The 14,190-nt window shown below is 45.9% G+C and overlaps 1 protein-coding gene across 2 annotated transcripts in view; it reads right to left on the reverse strand.

Moving 5' to 3' along the window:
- C1QTNF2 (C1q and TNF related 2) overlaps positions 1–14,190 on the reverse strand; it is a 45,935-nt gene that overhangs the window by 25,609 nt on the left and 6,136 nt on the right. Inside the window, exon 1 of one of the 2 annotated variants that reach the window (XM_088475030.1) lies at positions 3,598–3,753. The exons of the other annotated variant lie outside the window; for it this stretch is intronic. The gene's annotated coding sequence lies outside the window, so the exon portion shown is untranslated. Of the gene's footprint in view, positions 1–3,597; positions 3,754–14,190 lie in introns of those variants that run through there. 2 annotated transcript variants of the gene reach the window in all.

The following is a 14,190-nucleotide window of genomic DNA, read 5'->3' on the forward strand; positions in this document are numbered from 1 at the left end:
GTGGCTGGCCAGTCACCGGAGCATTGGTAGACTCCGGGCACTAGAGTGTGCCCGGAGTCTACTGCGCATGCGCAGTAAGCCGGGAAATGGCTGCGGCGGCCATTTTTCCGGTGTTCTGAGCAACAGTGACACCCGACGCGGGACCTCAGACAGTGTGCAGTGTGTGCGGTGCGGGGCCCCCCTGGACTCGGGGGCTCGTGTGCCCTGCACACACTGCACCCATTATAGATACGCCACTGATGCCCCCACTGTTCTGTGCACGAGTACTGCATGAGTGAATATGTATGTATGCCCCCACTGTTCTGTGCACGAGCACTGCATGAGTGAATATGTATGCCCCCACTGTTCTGTGCACGAGCACTGCATGAGTGAATATGTATGTATGCCCCCACTGTTCTGTGCACGAACAGTGCAAATTCCCACATCTATTTTTAGATAAATCCTGATTTCTTGAAAATTTTTTCCCTCAAACAATCTTCAGCTTACATCTGCCAAATATTTTACTACACGACTTGCATCATTCATTATTCTTGATTTGTGTGTTGTATAGTTGGGGAATAAAACGAACATTCACTGATGACTTAAGGCCTGATACAGAGGTGGGCGCAGTGCAGATGAGCGATGTTATGTTACTGCACATACGCGCAAAGCCTAGGAAACCATTACTGCTCACGGAATCGGTATGATTTACTGCCGGACCCCTGGCCGGCGGTTCAAATCCCGACAGCGGCAGCCCGACAAGGATGAAATTCCTGATCGTCCCTAGGTAAGTATTCACTAACCTACTTCTACCCCTTAACCCTAACCCCCCCTTAGGGGTACCTAACCCTAACCTCCCCCCCAGTGCCTAACTCTAACCCCCCCTTCCCCGCCGCCTAAACCTAAGTCCCCCAGGGGGGTGCCTAACTCTAAGTCCTCCCCGGGGGTGCCTAACCCTCCCTCCCCCTAACCTAACCCTAACCTCCTGGGAGGGTGCCTAACCCTAAGTCCCCCCCGGGAGACCTAAACCTAACCCTTCCCCCCTCACGGCTGTCCGCACTCGGCATCACTTCGATCGGGATGCCGGCTTCCCGACTGCATACCCTGCTCACATGCACGAAACTAGGTGTGTGATAGCATACGCAGTTGCGTACAACATCATGATTAGAGACGGCATCTGCGATTCATGGCCATTTCAGAGCGGAGACCTGAAATGGACGCAAAAAGAGGGAAACTCATGGGCGTATTATTATGGGAGTGTCATGGGCATGATTCGGCATACGGCTGCATTCTCTTTCATAGCACAGCAACCAAAGTATATTTTAAGAAAGTTAAGAGATTCTGACCTTCATTCAGAGGCGGTCGCAAGAAGCGATTGCTCTCTCGAAATGAGGGCGGCCGCTTCATTTTTGAAGTGCGGCCTCCTGGTCGTTAGTTAAGCTGTGGGTTACCACCAGAGCTTAACGACCGACCAGGTTGATGGTCGCGATGGTGATTACCATCGCGACCATCGGGGCTTACGACCAGACCCTAAGGTTGGGTCTGGGCACTCGTAAGCCCCAGGGAGCTTTCTACTCTGATGGAGCAAGAAGCTCCCCACTGACATCACTGATGATGTCAGTGCGGCAGCCCACAAAACGGTAGGCGTTTGTAAAGGAACGCCTCCGTTTTGGAAACCATCTGCCCGGCCCTCCTACCAAACGCGCTCAGCGCTCGCGAGCAGGTCAGAATCAGGCCCAGAGTTTCTCTATCGCTCCGGGGCTTGCGCACGCGCAATGCGGCCGCTGCGCGTACGCAGGACTAATCATCGAGTCGGTTACGAGCGCATCGGCGCTTGCGACCGACTCTGAATAAGGTCCTCTGTGCTTGCCAGGGGTGCTTAAGAATCTGATGATCCCGCCGATGTTGCGTTAATGGCGGAGTGGTCAGACCCACCAACGGACTTGAGCATTGCTCTGATATGCAAAGTGGGTGCAGCACGGTTTGCCCGATCTGTCACACGTCAGTGCACAAGGGCAATGCTTAAACTGGCATTTGCATATTTTCGCAAATGCAAATCCGTAAGAAATCGTATACGCGTAGGAGTAGTGTTCATCAGAGCCGTAACATAGATGGCCCACCCTCTTAGCGGATGACATCATGACGTTGGGCATGTGACGTCATTACGTTGTGCGGGTTGGGGGCAGGGCCAGCAGCACCTGCAAGTGTAGCGCTGACTGGAGTGTCCTGAGAACGTTCCGATCAGCTGCACAGACTGTAGGGTGCCTGTCTGGAGTGATCCTGCTGTGGCACCCTTCTAGCCAGAAGCAAGGACCTTGAGGCGACGGCAGTGCCACCCACAGAGCCCTGCGTTCTATGCGACCGCTCGTGCAGCCCTAGTTACGGCCCTGTCGTGCACCTCTTAATGGCAGGCTAAAGGCTTACACTATAAATATACAATAAAAGATATAACAATTATAAGTGTCAGTGTACATAACCTACAGAGGTTAATGGTTTACCTGTAACACGTTGTACTATTAAATATACCCATCCGGTGTCTCCTGATAGTATGCCCTTCAGTTGGACAAGAAAATATTGATGATTTAAGTAGCAATGAGCAGAATAGGGCTGAGCTACATTTTCAGTGTCTAGGGATAATTTGTTGCTGTAACACAGTACACACATGTTCAACATAGATCAATGCAACCTCAACATGACATGAACTCTGAACATGATGTACTGTAGTATAACTCTATTTTTCAGTCTGTACATTCTTTAGTTTAAGAGTTTGCCATTAACTGAATACAGAAATGATAAATCAGTGTGCAGTTAGCAAAGTTATCCAGTATTTCTTCTTGACTTTACAGCTGAAGACTGGTTTGTACTACAACATTTTTGAAAGCACTTTATTAGAATGCAAAAACCTAATGTGACAAGTCTCACATTGGCATCTGCCACCAGCATTCAGAGGAAGACATTAGGCACTGTAGAAAGACACTTAGGAGTCAAAGGGGTACATTTACTAAAGGTCGATTTTAATCGATTAATAATAGATCTAAATCGATCAACATCAAGGTGTTTCAGCACCTAAATCGCACATTTACTAACACTTAAAAACCAATATCTGTTAGTAATTGTGTGAACATCGATTTAGATAGATTTTTAATCGATTAACATCTATTAGAATCGACCTTTAGTAAATTTACCCCAAAATTTTCACATACTTGGGAGGCTACTTTAAAAACAGTGTGAGTTTGTACCAGAATTACTACAGAGTTAGGAAAATAGCAAATACTCTAATAGGTCCTACAGTATAAATAATATCAAGGTGGACACTTCCAGGAATGCATGCAAGGCAGCAGTAGGGTGTAATCTGGAGGATCAGCATTGCACATTTTTTTTTTTTTTTTTGTTGAATATGTTTTTATGAAAAAAAAACCTAACAAGGAAATATTGTTATAGTAAACTATATTAAAATGCAAAATAGGTACAATGTTAATATTATTGTATAAATGCTGCATGATGTTGATCATTCATCCGCAAGCTCTTGTCTAAGTCTTCAGAGGAATAGTGTTCTTAGCAAGGCCCCGGGTTGTTGGAAAAGTAACATACATGTATGCAGAACCAGGTCGTACTTACGTGTACCAGCGTTCTAAGAGTGCAGAAACCAGATGAACAGCTGGCCGGCTCTCTCTGTGTCACTCACTGGTGTAGTTGATGAGAATCCTCATCTGATTAGCGCACCCTGCATCGTCAGGCTGTGTTCTGTGTGAGAGCCAGTCCCAGCTGCTGATATTCTCCTTTCTTTCCCTCAGTCTGAACTTTTTTTTTTTTCATTTGTCTCAGCCAAAGCATATTTTGCTAATGTTGTAATTGGCTTTGGGCTCTCTTTACACGTTACGTCACAAAGGAAATCTAACTTCTAAACAGATGGTTGAAGAGTATGTTGATCCCCCCAATGCTATAGCATAGTAATACATCCCAGCATTATAGCAGCGTCAGGCTGGGCTTGTATTCTCATTGGGAGTGAGTTGCTAATTTCATTTTCAGCCACACTACTAAAAGGTTGGATAGATAAAAACTATGGCCCTCATTCAGAGCCGCTCGTTAGCGGCAGTACGCTCGTTCCGAGCGATGTTTGCACATCTGCGCATGCGTACGCTTTTTAGTACGCATGCGCGAACCAGTCAGTGCGGCCGAAAATCCTTTGTACGCTATATAGCGAGTGCCTGCTATTTTGAGTGACAGAATGAGGCGTATGTGGGTGGTAACAGGGGAAGGTGTTTGAAAATGGGGAGTGGAGATCCGAACGCAGGCGTGCTTAAAGGTCAAAACGGGCGTTTTATGGGTGTGTATATTTAAAACAGCAGCGTCATTGACCACGTCACTGGGTTATTTTATAGCCAGAACTGCACGCAAATTTGTGGTAGCAAACACCAACCACAAGAATAGCGAGCAGTTCATACGCTGGTCGATGTACTCGATTAATCTAATAAATAGCGGACATGACGTAGGATGCGTGCGGCCAGGGGGCGTTTTTAACAAATAAACGAGCGTATGTTTTGCTCGCTCGTTCAGACTTAGAGGTGTGAACAGACTGCAATGTGCGTACGGATCATTTGAATAGCCACCCCTTGTTTTTAAACGAACGACCGCAAATAGCGAACGGCTCTGAATGAGGGCCTATGTTTCATACACAATATAATTTCATTAACTGGACCAGCGTTATGAATATTTGTAAGAATTATTGAAGAGTCGGCATACTTCTTACGATTTCCATTTCCTGACACTAAAACAGCTATCATGGGCCAACCAGCATGATTTTGGAAAGACCCACTGCATGGTGGTTACCCCTAGTAACTATCATCCGTCGGTCCCTGGGCTGATCTGTGTAGGGCTTTTAAAAGAGATGCAAAAAAGTACAAAGAACTCTTTCCATATTAAACAGAGACAGTCCAATTACTCTTTCTATCCACCTTGGTTCAGGAAGTAGCTGGGTTGAAATAGTTTAAGATTAACCCATATCCATTAACACAGTGCTAAATGGGGCAGCCATATAACAACCAGCAGCTACACAAAGGTTTTAAATGGATCTGATTTATACAGCTGTTGGCTGGTCGTTGTGAAGATATTTGGTTTTAATTGAGGGGCAAATAAATTACTTTCATCTCTACCATTTGCAGGTAGGCCTAGCTTAAATCATTTATTGGGTACTTCTTAAACTTTATAAATCCAGATTTTAGGAAGGTAATCAGTTGGACAACGAAATGTGGTAACTATGTCACCAACCATTGGGTTTCTGTGTACTAGGACAGTACACACAAAAAGGATTGCTCCCAAGGAACTCCCAATATAAAATGAGTTAATGTTCAGTAAGCCTGCCTACTTAATTGATGGGCAGCCAATCAGAAGCGGGTTTGTCCCGGGCCCCTCCTAGATTACCAACCAGGCTGTAACAGGAGGAAATGGAGAGATTTTTTTTATTTGCTTTATTCATTTTTACATGTTTTGACATGTAAGATAGCTGACACAGCATCTCAACTCTTATAAGCCCCTCTTTTTAGAATAACATTTTCAGTGGGATTTCTTATTTTTTGCTAAACCACAGCCTGTTAAAAATGTTTTGTATTTTTAACATTAATAAATTTAGACTGGCAAATATAGTATTATTCCTGTTTCTGCAAACCTGTATATCTATAAATGTTATTCCTAAACTGGCAATCCTATATACCTGCAAACCTTGCTCCTGAGCTGGCTATGATGTGACTTTTTGCAATCAGTGTGGTATCTTTAGCTCCTGTTCTTCTGTAGAACCAGCATGCAAGTCTCAGTTCCTATGAAACTTTGCCACCAGTGTGCAATCTTCAGTTTCTGTGCCTCTGTAGAACCAGGCTGCAAGCCTCAGTTCCTTTGAAAATTTGCTTCCTGTGTGCAAGTCTTAGTTCCTATAACTCTTTGCTACATGTGTTCAATTTTCAACACCTGTGACTCTTTGCAACCAGTGTGCTATCCTCGGCTCTGTTTGCTTCCAGTCAGTAATCTTTGGATCTTTTGAATTTTTTTCAATTATTGTGCAATCCTCAGTTCCTATGACTCTTTGCTACCAGTGTGGAGATCTGTTCCTCTGACTCTTTACTACCTGTGTGCAATAGTCAACTGCCGGGACTCATTGCTACCCATGTGCAATCCTCAGCTCTGGTGAATCTGTTCCTTGTCTGCAACACTGTTCTTTCTATCCAAATTAAATAGCTCCCAAACAGTGCTTTTTCCTGCATGTCCCCCAGTTCAATAAATATTGTGCTATTTTCACCAATCTCTAACTAGTGACATATCTGTTCACAAATCATACACAGAATGTCCTGACCCAAATCAGAATCTGCTGGAGAGTGCCCACCACATGCAAATATGTTAATATTTTCTCAGATTCCTAAGCAACTAGTCTTATTAGTTCTTGAAAAGTTACAATTCTCATCTCCTGTGATTCATTGCAACCAGTGTGCAATCCTTAGCTCTTGTGACTCTTAGAATCATATACACATGGTAATTTTTTAGAATCAAAAACCAGATCTTCAACTATAACAGCTGCCTTTCCCATAAAGCTATTTATGCCTATGGGTACTTGGATGTCATCAGGACTTCAGTTTGGGTAGTAAATGCTTTATCATGGGTTTGTATTATTGACAGAGTAAACTGGACACTAATTAGATCTAGATTAGTAATAATACCCCAAATATGCTAATCAATATTGCAATCCTACAACTGTTTTATATTGCACGTACACAGCAAATGTCTTTCTGGTCCATTTACACTGTGATTAAACTTGAAGTGTGTCAAAAAAAATAATCACTCTTTTGACACTTAGTTTAAAACAATAGGAAATAATCAGACCATAACATGCATGTGCATCAAGTATATAGGGGTTACTGAACAGAAATAAAATAATTGTACTGTGTGTGTGTTGAGATCATACTTTTCGGACTATCCATTCAGTTATTATAGAACACAAAGCATGACTGTAAGTGCCGTGTATGGGAAAACAAATAGAGCAAAAATAAATAAAAATAATTCACAAATCTTTTCCAGAGTTTGATTAGTTGGATGGAGAATTCCTTGAATTAAATCAGCCTAAAAGACCTCAAATGAACCAGACTTAGATGGATTCCAGAACACCCAATAAACAAATATGAATGACTTTTGTAAATTATTTTGATGTTGACGAGAAGCAGCATAAGTCCAAAGTCCATGAATCTTGAAAGTCCCTTTATTGAGTGATATTATTTTATGGGATGCAGCTTGTTGCTATTGAATAGACAGGAGTACTCATCAACTCCTGTCAGACCAATTCAAAGTAATGTGTATCACCAGAGATGGTGCTGGTGAGCAGCAGATTCTGTGTGTGGCAGGAGAGATCCGCCCACACAGAGTACAAAAGCATTGTGGGAAGATGTGTAATGGCTGCCATATGACCAGAGCTCAGGTGAGGTTGCTGGGGGACACAGTCAGACAATCCAGGTGGGGCTGCAGTGTGAGTGAAGCAGACCAGGTGGTCAGTATGATACCTGCAAGGAGGCAGGCAGATCAATATACCTCTGACACTGTCCTTGTGAGAGGCGGCAGCCAAGAAGCTGAGAAAGCTATACCATGCCAGAGGCCAGTGTCCAGTTCTGCACATGGCAGGAAGGACCACAAATCTCAGAGACTGTGAAAGGCTTTCATGCAGACTAGCTGCTTCTACAGAGAGGGTTCAAGAAGTGAGCTGGCTAGGATGTTTATTATTTTTTTTCTGTTTACTGGTTTCCATGCTGGAAGTAAAGTACCATTTTCATTTATTTCACTGGAATGCCACGTGTGGACTCTAATTCTGCACCTAATAATTGCACCACTGACACCAATCTACCAGGCTAATTACCCCAAGTTGTCACAGTAAGCATAATACGTTATACAGGGACGCTGAGAGGAAGGGTATGGGTACTAATTACCCAGGCCCAGGCTTGGAGATGCCAAGGTCTTTCCCCCCATACTGCTTCTTACCTGTCAGCGGCAGAGGCCTCTCTCCCCAGCCTGCACATCTGTGTGCAGGGCTACAGAGGGTCAAGGGAGGCTGCTGCAGTAGCAGTCTCTCTCTGCCTGCTGTGCGGGGAGGGAGCAAACACACTGATTCCCCCCATCCCCCCTGATCTGCCCCTGGCACAAATACAGAATGTAGGCACAAATACATTAAATGTAACCTGCACCCTATATCACCATTGTGACCACCTAGGTCTCAGAAAAAAACAATTTACACCATTGTAACCAATCAGCCCGTCACATGGTGACGGTGACCAGTCCTACTTTGAAAGCATAGCCACTTTCCCTCTGAGAGCCAGCATGAGCAACACAGTGCAAAGACAAAGCCACATACTGTGCCAGCCAATCCTCCTGACAACACCATGCGTAACCTGCCCTTCCCTCCACACACTCCTAGTGCATGCAAATCCTATGAAAACAGCTTCACTTCCCATAAGGCAGATAGCAACTAACCATCACACTCATATCACACTGCCATTGTATTGTTATGAATCACTGGGAGAATTCACAGGAAAAAGGATTATCATTAGAGGTGTGAATTGATTGATAAGGAGGCTTTGAAAAGTCCATTTATTAAAAAAACTTGGAGGAGTCAATTGATAAAGAAGTTTTGAGAATTCGATTGATGAGGGGTCAATTAATAAAGAAGCTTTGAGGACTGGAGTGCACTTGACTGGAGTGTGGCCTGATGACCAAGTTGCAGCCTTGGGGACTGATGTAAACTTGGCTGGTGGCAGCCTTGAGGGCTGATGTGTACTTGGTTGGATGCAGCCTTGAGGGCTGATGTGTATTTGGATGGTTGCAGCCTTGAGGGCTGATGTGTAGCAGGGATCTACACAGATGCTGGAGTGCTGCAGAGACTTGGTAATATACAGACGCTGATGTGGGACAGCTGTGGTGTACTAGTAGAAACTTCAAATAGACATTGAAGTGCGGCAGAAGCTGATGTAATTAGTGATATTCTACACAGACACTGAAGTGCGGTAGTGACTGCCGTGAAGTAACTGGCGGATAGTCCACACAGACACTGAAGTGCAGCAGAGACAGCTGTGGAGTACTGGCTGAAAGTCCACACTAGTGCTGAAGTGCAGCAGAAACTTCTGTGGTGTTACTAGCAGATAGTCCACACAGACGCTGAAGTGCTTCAGAGACAGTTGAAATACACGCTGGACTCGAGAAGCTGGCACATACAGAAACATTAACTCATTCACAGGAAGCTACGTACTGAGGGCCTGATTCAGAGCCAGACGCTCTGACAAGAGCGCTCGCTGTGAATCAGGGCCGTCCTACCTAAAATTGGAGCGGCCTCCTGGCCGCTCGCATAGCTGTGGGTGACCACCCACAGCTTATGCGAGCGGCCAAAAAGATGGTCGCGATGGTCAAGACCATCGCGACCATCGGGCTTGTGACGAGACCCTTGCGGTAGGGTCTCGTTGGCCCAAGCCCGGAGTACTTTTGGCACTATTAGAGCCAAAAACACTCCCACTGACATCACAAGTGATGTCAGTGGGGCCGGACCCAGACGGTAGGCGTTCCCATGGGAACGCCTCCGTCTGGGCAGCCACGCCCCCGGCACGCCCACCAAAGGAGGCGTGCTGTCACTCATCATCGACAGCACGCCCCTTTTGGTGCGAGACCCGGAGCGACGGCTTCCTCGTCACTATCCGGGTCTCGCGCATGCGCGCGACGGAGCAGCCTCCGGTGTGCGCATGCGCACTTGCGCAACATCGACCCGCTTGCGAGCGCTCGAGAGCGGGTCTGAATCAGGCCCTGAATGCCATAGCCGGCATCAGAGCAGAGAACCAGCGGAGTTAAAAAAGGAAGACCCAATCGATGCAGGGAGGAAGTGACAGAGCAGTAAGGTAGGAGGACCTCTTGGAGTAGCAGCTCAGCATCCTTGTCACCTAGCAACAGGCGCGAGAGAGCCACCTAGAGTGCAGATGTCAAACAATACATTACAGCGGCTTGTGACATGTATCCTGTATGCGGCCGGGTCAGCCTTTGGAGGAGAGATTCTGTATTAGCTGATGGCCAGCCAACCTCGCCAGAGTGTAACTCCCCTACTTGTCTGAAGTGCCTAACAAACGCCAATGTTTATGGGAAAACCCCTTCTTGTGGGATGTCTAATTATGTCACAGAGGACCTTAAATGTAGATTTATTTGGAACTTCAACTCCCATGGGTGCCAGCTTCTTCTTTGTAAAAAAAATAAATAAAAAAACAGATGGAAGTCTCAAACCATTCATTGATTATTCCTCTTCCTCTAATAAGGAATTGTTTGATTGGGTTATGGACGCCTCAATTTTCAAATTACTCCAAATGTGAGAAGACCGTCACTATAAATACCTTGTGATGCCATTTGGGTTGTATAATGCACCGGCCACTTTCAAATTTTGTTAATGGAATCTTCCGGTATCTCCTACTGTTTGTGTTGGTTGGACACATTGCAGCATTATGCAGCAGGGACAAAGCCATAATAACGTAAATCACATCACTACTCCCCCACACTTGCCACTTGGACCTCTTCTTCTGGAAATCATGGTTATGAGAACTATCAAGCAGAAAAGAATGTATAATGTTACCGAATAAGTGATTGGGTCACTCCTGTCCTGACATGCGCCATACCCTGGCTGAAGGCAGTCCCAATTACTTCACAATTACATCATTAGAATCTGCAGCAACATCAATGCATTTGTTGCTCTTTCAAAGTGGGCTAAACATCATTCACAGATATCTTGTAGTGAGCTTTCGCAAGCTACCGAAACAAACTATGCCCAGATAGGTTAAGGGATGGGCATTGACTGTTGATGGTTAACGACCAGCAATGGTCAATAGTTTTGCCATCAATGGCAGAAATTTAATGATTCTCCGCCATTAATGGCAGACCGCCCGATGATGGTTTTTTCTTTCCCGGCGCCAGGGTAACTGAGCTCAGCTCTACCCTCAACATGGCTAGCAAAGCCCCACCCCCTTCCCTAATTGGCCGGTTACCCACCGATGATCATTGACGTAAATCACCAATGGGGACCATCGATGGGAGACCCATCAATAGCATCCCCAGTTAGGTGGGAAAAAAATTGCTGTTTTGCTACCATATGCGCCTCTTTACTCCTCGAGCCAACAAAAGCATATGCATCTAGGTTATGACAACAAGAGGTGTGGATGCACAGTGGTAGCAGAATATACTAAAAAATACAATACACAAATCATACACAATACAGTACTTTGTCAGTGTTATCATGGGCACAGAGATGGGGGGGAGCGGGTACTATTTACCTGGGCCCGGGCTTGCTGGAGGGGCCAAGGTCCGGTGCTCCCCTCCTCCCTCTTACTCACAGCAGCCCAGCACACGCTGCTGTGTACTGGGTTGCAGTGGGAGACTGCCGCAGTAGTCTCCTATGCCTGTGGGGAGCGATCACATGGCTTTGTGCCGAGCTGAGGGGCTCACAGTGCCCCCTCCCCAGCGCTGAGCGCAGCAAAATTCATTTTTTTAATCCTAACAGGGCATGGCCATGCCTTCCCCAATTAGGCCACGGCACATTTCCCGGGCCGATGTGACTCTCTACAGCCATGGCTAAAGTTTTGAGAATGACACAACAAGTATTGGTTTTCACAAAGTTTGCTCCTTCAGTGTTTTTAGACCTTTTTGTCAGATGTTACTATGGTATACTGAAGTACAATTACAAGCATTTCATAAGTGTCAAAGGCTTTTATTGACAATTACATTAAGATTATGCAAAGAGTCAATATTTGCAGTGTTGACCCTTCTTTTTCAAGACCTCTGCAATTCGCCCTGGCATGCTGTCAATCAACTTCTGGGCCACATACTGACTGATGGCCGCCCATTCTTTCCTAATCAATGCTTAGAGTTTGTCAGAATTTGTGGGGTTTTGTTTGTCCACCCGCCTTTTGAGGATTGACCACAAGTTCTCAATGGGATTAAGGTCTGGGGAGTTTCCTGGTCATGGACTCAATATTTCGATGTTTTGTTCCCTGAGCCACATCAGTTGTGACATCAGTTGTGATGTCAGTAAGTTCTCCCTCAAACGCCAGGCGTTCCTAAGGGAGCGCCTGGGTTTGGCCAACCACCCCCCCTCCTACCTGCCTACAAAAACGGGGCGAGCTGTCACTCACCATCAACAGCAGCCCCGTCTTGACTGAACTTCAGTCGCTCGACGGGGCTCGCGCATGCACACGCCGGACGCGGCAAATGCACAGATCATAAATATCGAACCACTTGCGAGCGCCATGCGCTCGCGAGCGGCTCTGAATCAGGTCCAGTGTGTATGGCAACGCACTCACTTTCACAGACACGCCGGCGACACCCCTATACCACTCCCATGAGACGGAATCTTTTGCTTTCACTTCTGGTCACCTCCCAGTCACTGCCCAAAAACTCCCACAACTTTGCTGCCGCAATTCTGATACCGCCTGTCCCGACCACAGCAGCACCTTTGTGCGTACACTCTGTGTAACGCATGCACCATAGCATTTTTCTAAACTTTTTACGCATGCGCAGTTGCAAATAGTCGCTCAACTACGTAAACGTTGACATTGTGTGCGCCTCTGAATCAGGCCCTATAGGTGCCCCTAAACCCTGGTGCCCGACATAGGTCTAAGATTTGCTGGCAGCCAGATCTGCAGTCTAACATTAACCATGGCGGACATTCATATACTGGCAGTAATGATGGGAGCACAGACACATTCAGTGCAGTCACTGTGCAAGCTGACATGCATGTTACAAGTTTAATAGGCGTTTAGGTAAAGTACTGTATGGCACTGAGTGTGTAAAGCTGGGTACACACTATACGATTTTTCCAAATGATGGCAATGCATAGACCGATTTACAGCTTACACACTACTCGATAATCATTTAGTTCCAAATGATCCTTTCGATTCCAAGTCGTCTTGCTGATATAGGGGCCCATTTATCATTGTATATTTGTGGCTTTATTCCCGAAAGCACCCGTTTTCGGGGGTTAACAGCAAATATTAATATTACAGAGGGACCACAGCAGGTATCGGAGATCCCTCCATTCACGCCGGCAGCCGCATCCCCCATAGGTATCTATGGAGGATGCAAAGCTGGCATATTTACCGATTTTCGGAATGTAGCATTCCAGAGATTGGCCCCCACAGCTACCTCCATCTGAAGATGGCAGTAGCCCATTGTAGCCTATGGGCTACACATTGCGGATTCAGCTGGCAGAGGGTTCCCCCGGAAATGGGCGCTGTGCAGGTGCGGTCAGCGGGACCGCAATAAAAAGGTCAACAGTGTCTAGATAGACACCAGATGTTAGACAGTAAAGTAGGTCGACAGGTACAAATGGTTAACATGGTCAAAAGGATCTACACAAAAAAAATTGTTGTTTCTTTTCTTAGGGTTAGGCACTTACCGGAGGGTTAGGGTTAAGCACCAGGATGGAGGGTTAGGCACTTACCGGAGGGTTAGGGTTAATCATTAGAAGGGACGGTTAGGGTCAAGCACCTACCCCAATGGTTAGGGTTAATCACCAAGGGGAGGGTTAGGGGGGTTATGGGGTTAGAAAAACAAAACATGTGTAGATCATTTGTGTATCGACTGTTTTTGTGTCGACCTTTGGACCATGTCGACCTTTATTGTGTTGACCTATTGACTGTCTACCATCTGGTGTCTATCTAGACACTGTCGACCTTTTTAGTGTCTATCTTTTATACCATAACCTAATTTAATTGTTCCCCTACCCCTTTAAAACATCATACTCATGTCATCTCCGAGGGAGAAATAGATCCATCCACCAAGCTTGAATGCACCCACAATTACACAGAGTGCATGAGATTATAGGGGCATATTTATCACATCCACATCTAAGATGTGACATCGGCCAAATTCGCATTGCGATATTTGAATACATCGCAAGGATGTATCAAATATTGCACGTAGGGATAGAGCTTGTGAGACAGCTCTGTCCCTGTGAATCCTCTCCACACAGTTCTCAGAGTATTTTTGCCAAAAAATATCCTGAGACTGTGCTTGCGCAAGTGCCGCGGTTGAAAAACGCTGATTTAGACCATGCTTGCCTACCTTTTGGCCCTCCCCCTCCAGATTGCCACTGTGGGGGACGGGGCTCAGCAAAGGTGGGCAGGTCTGGAGGTGGCGATGGGTGGGGCTCAGCATAGGTGGGTG

Source organism: Taudactylus pleione, unplaced genomic scaffold, assembly GCF_031769625.1.
Source record: "Taudactylus pleione unplaced genomic scaffold, aTauple2 ptg000161l, whole genome shotgun sequence".
Classification (NCBI taxonomy): Eukaryota; Metazoa; Chordata; class Amphibia; order Anura; family Myobatrachidae; genus Taudactylus; species Taudactylus pleione.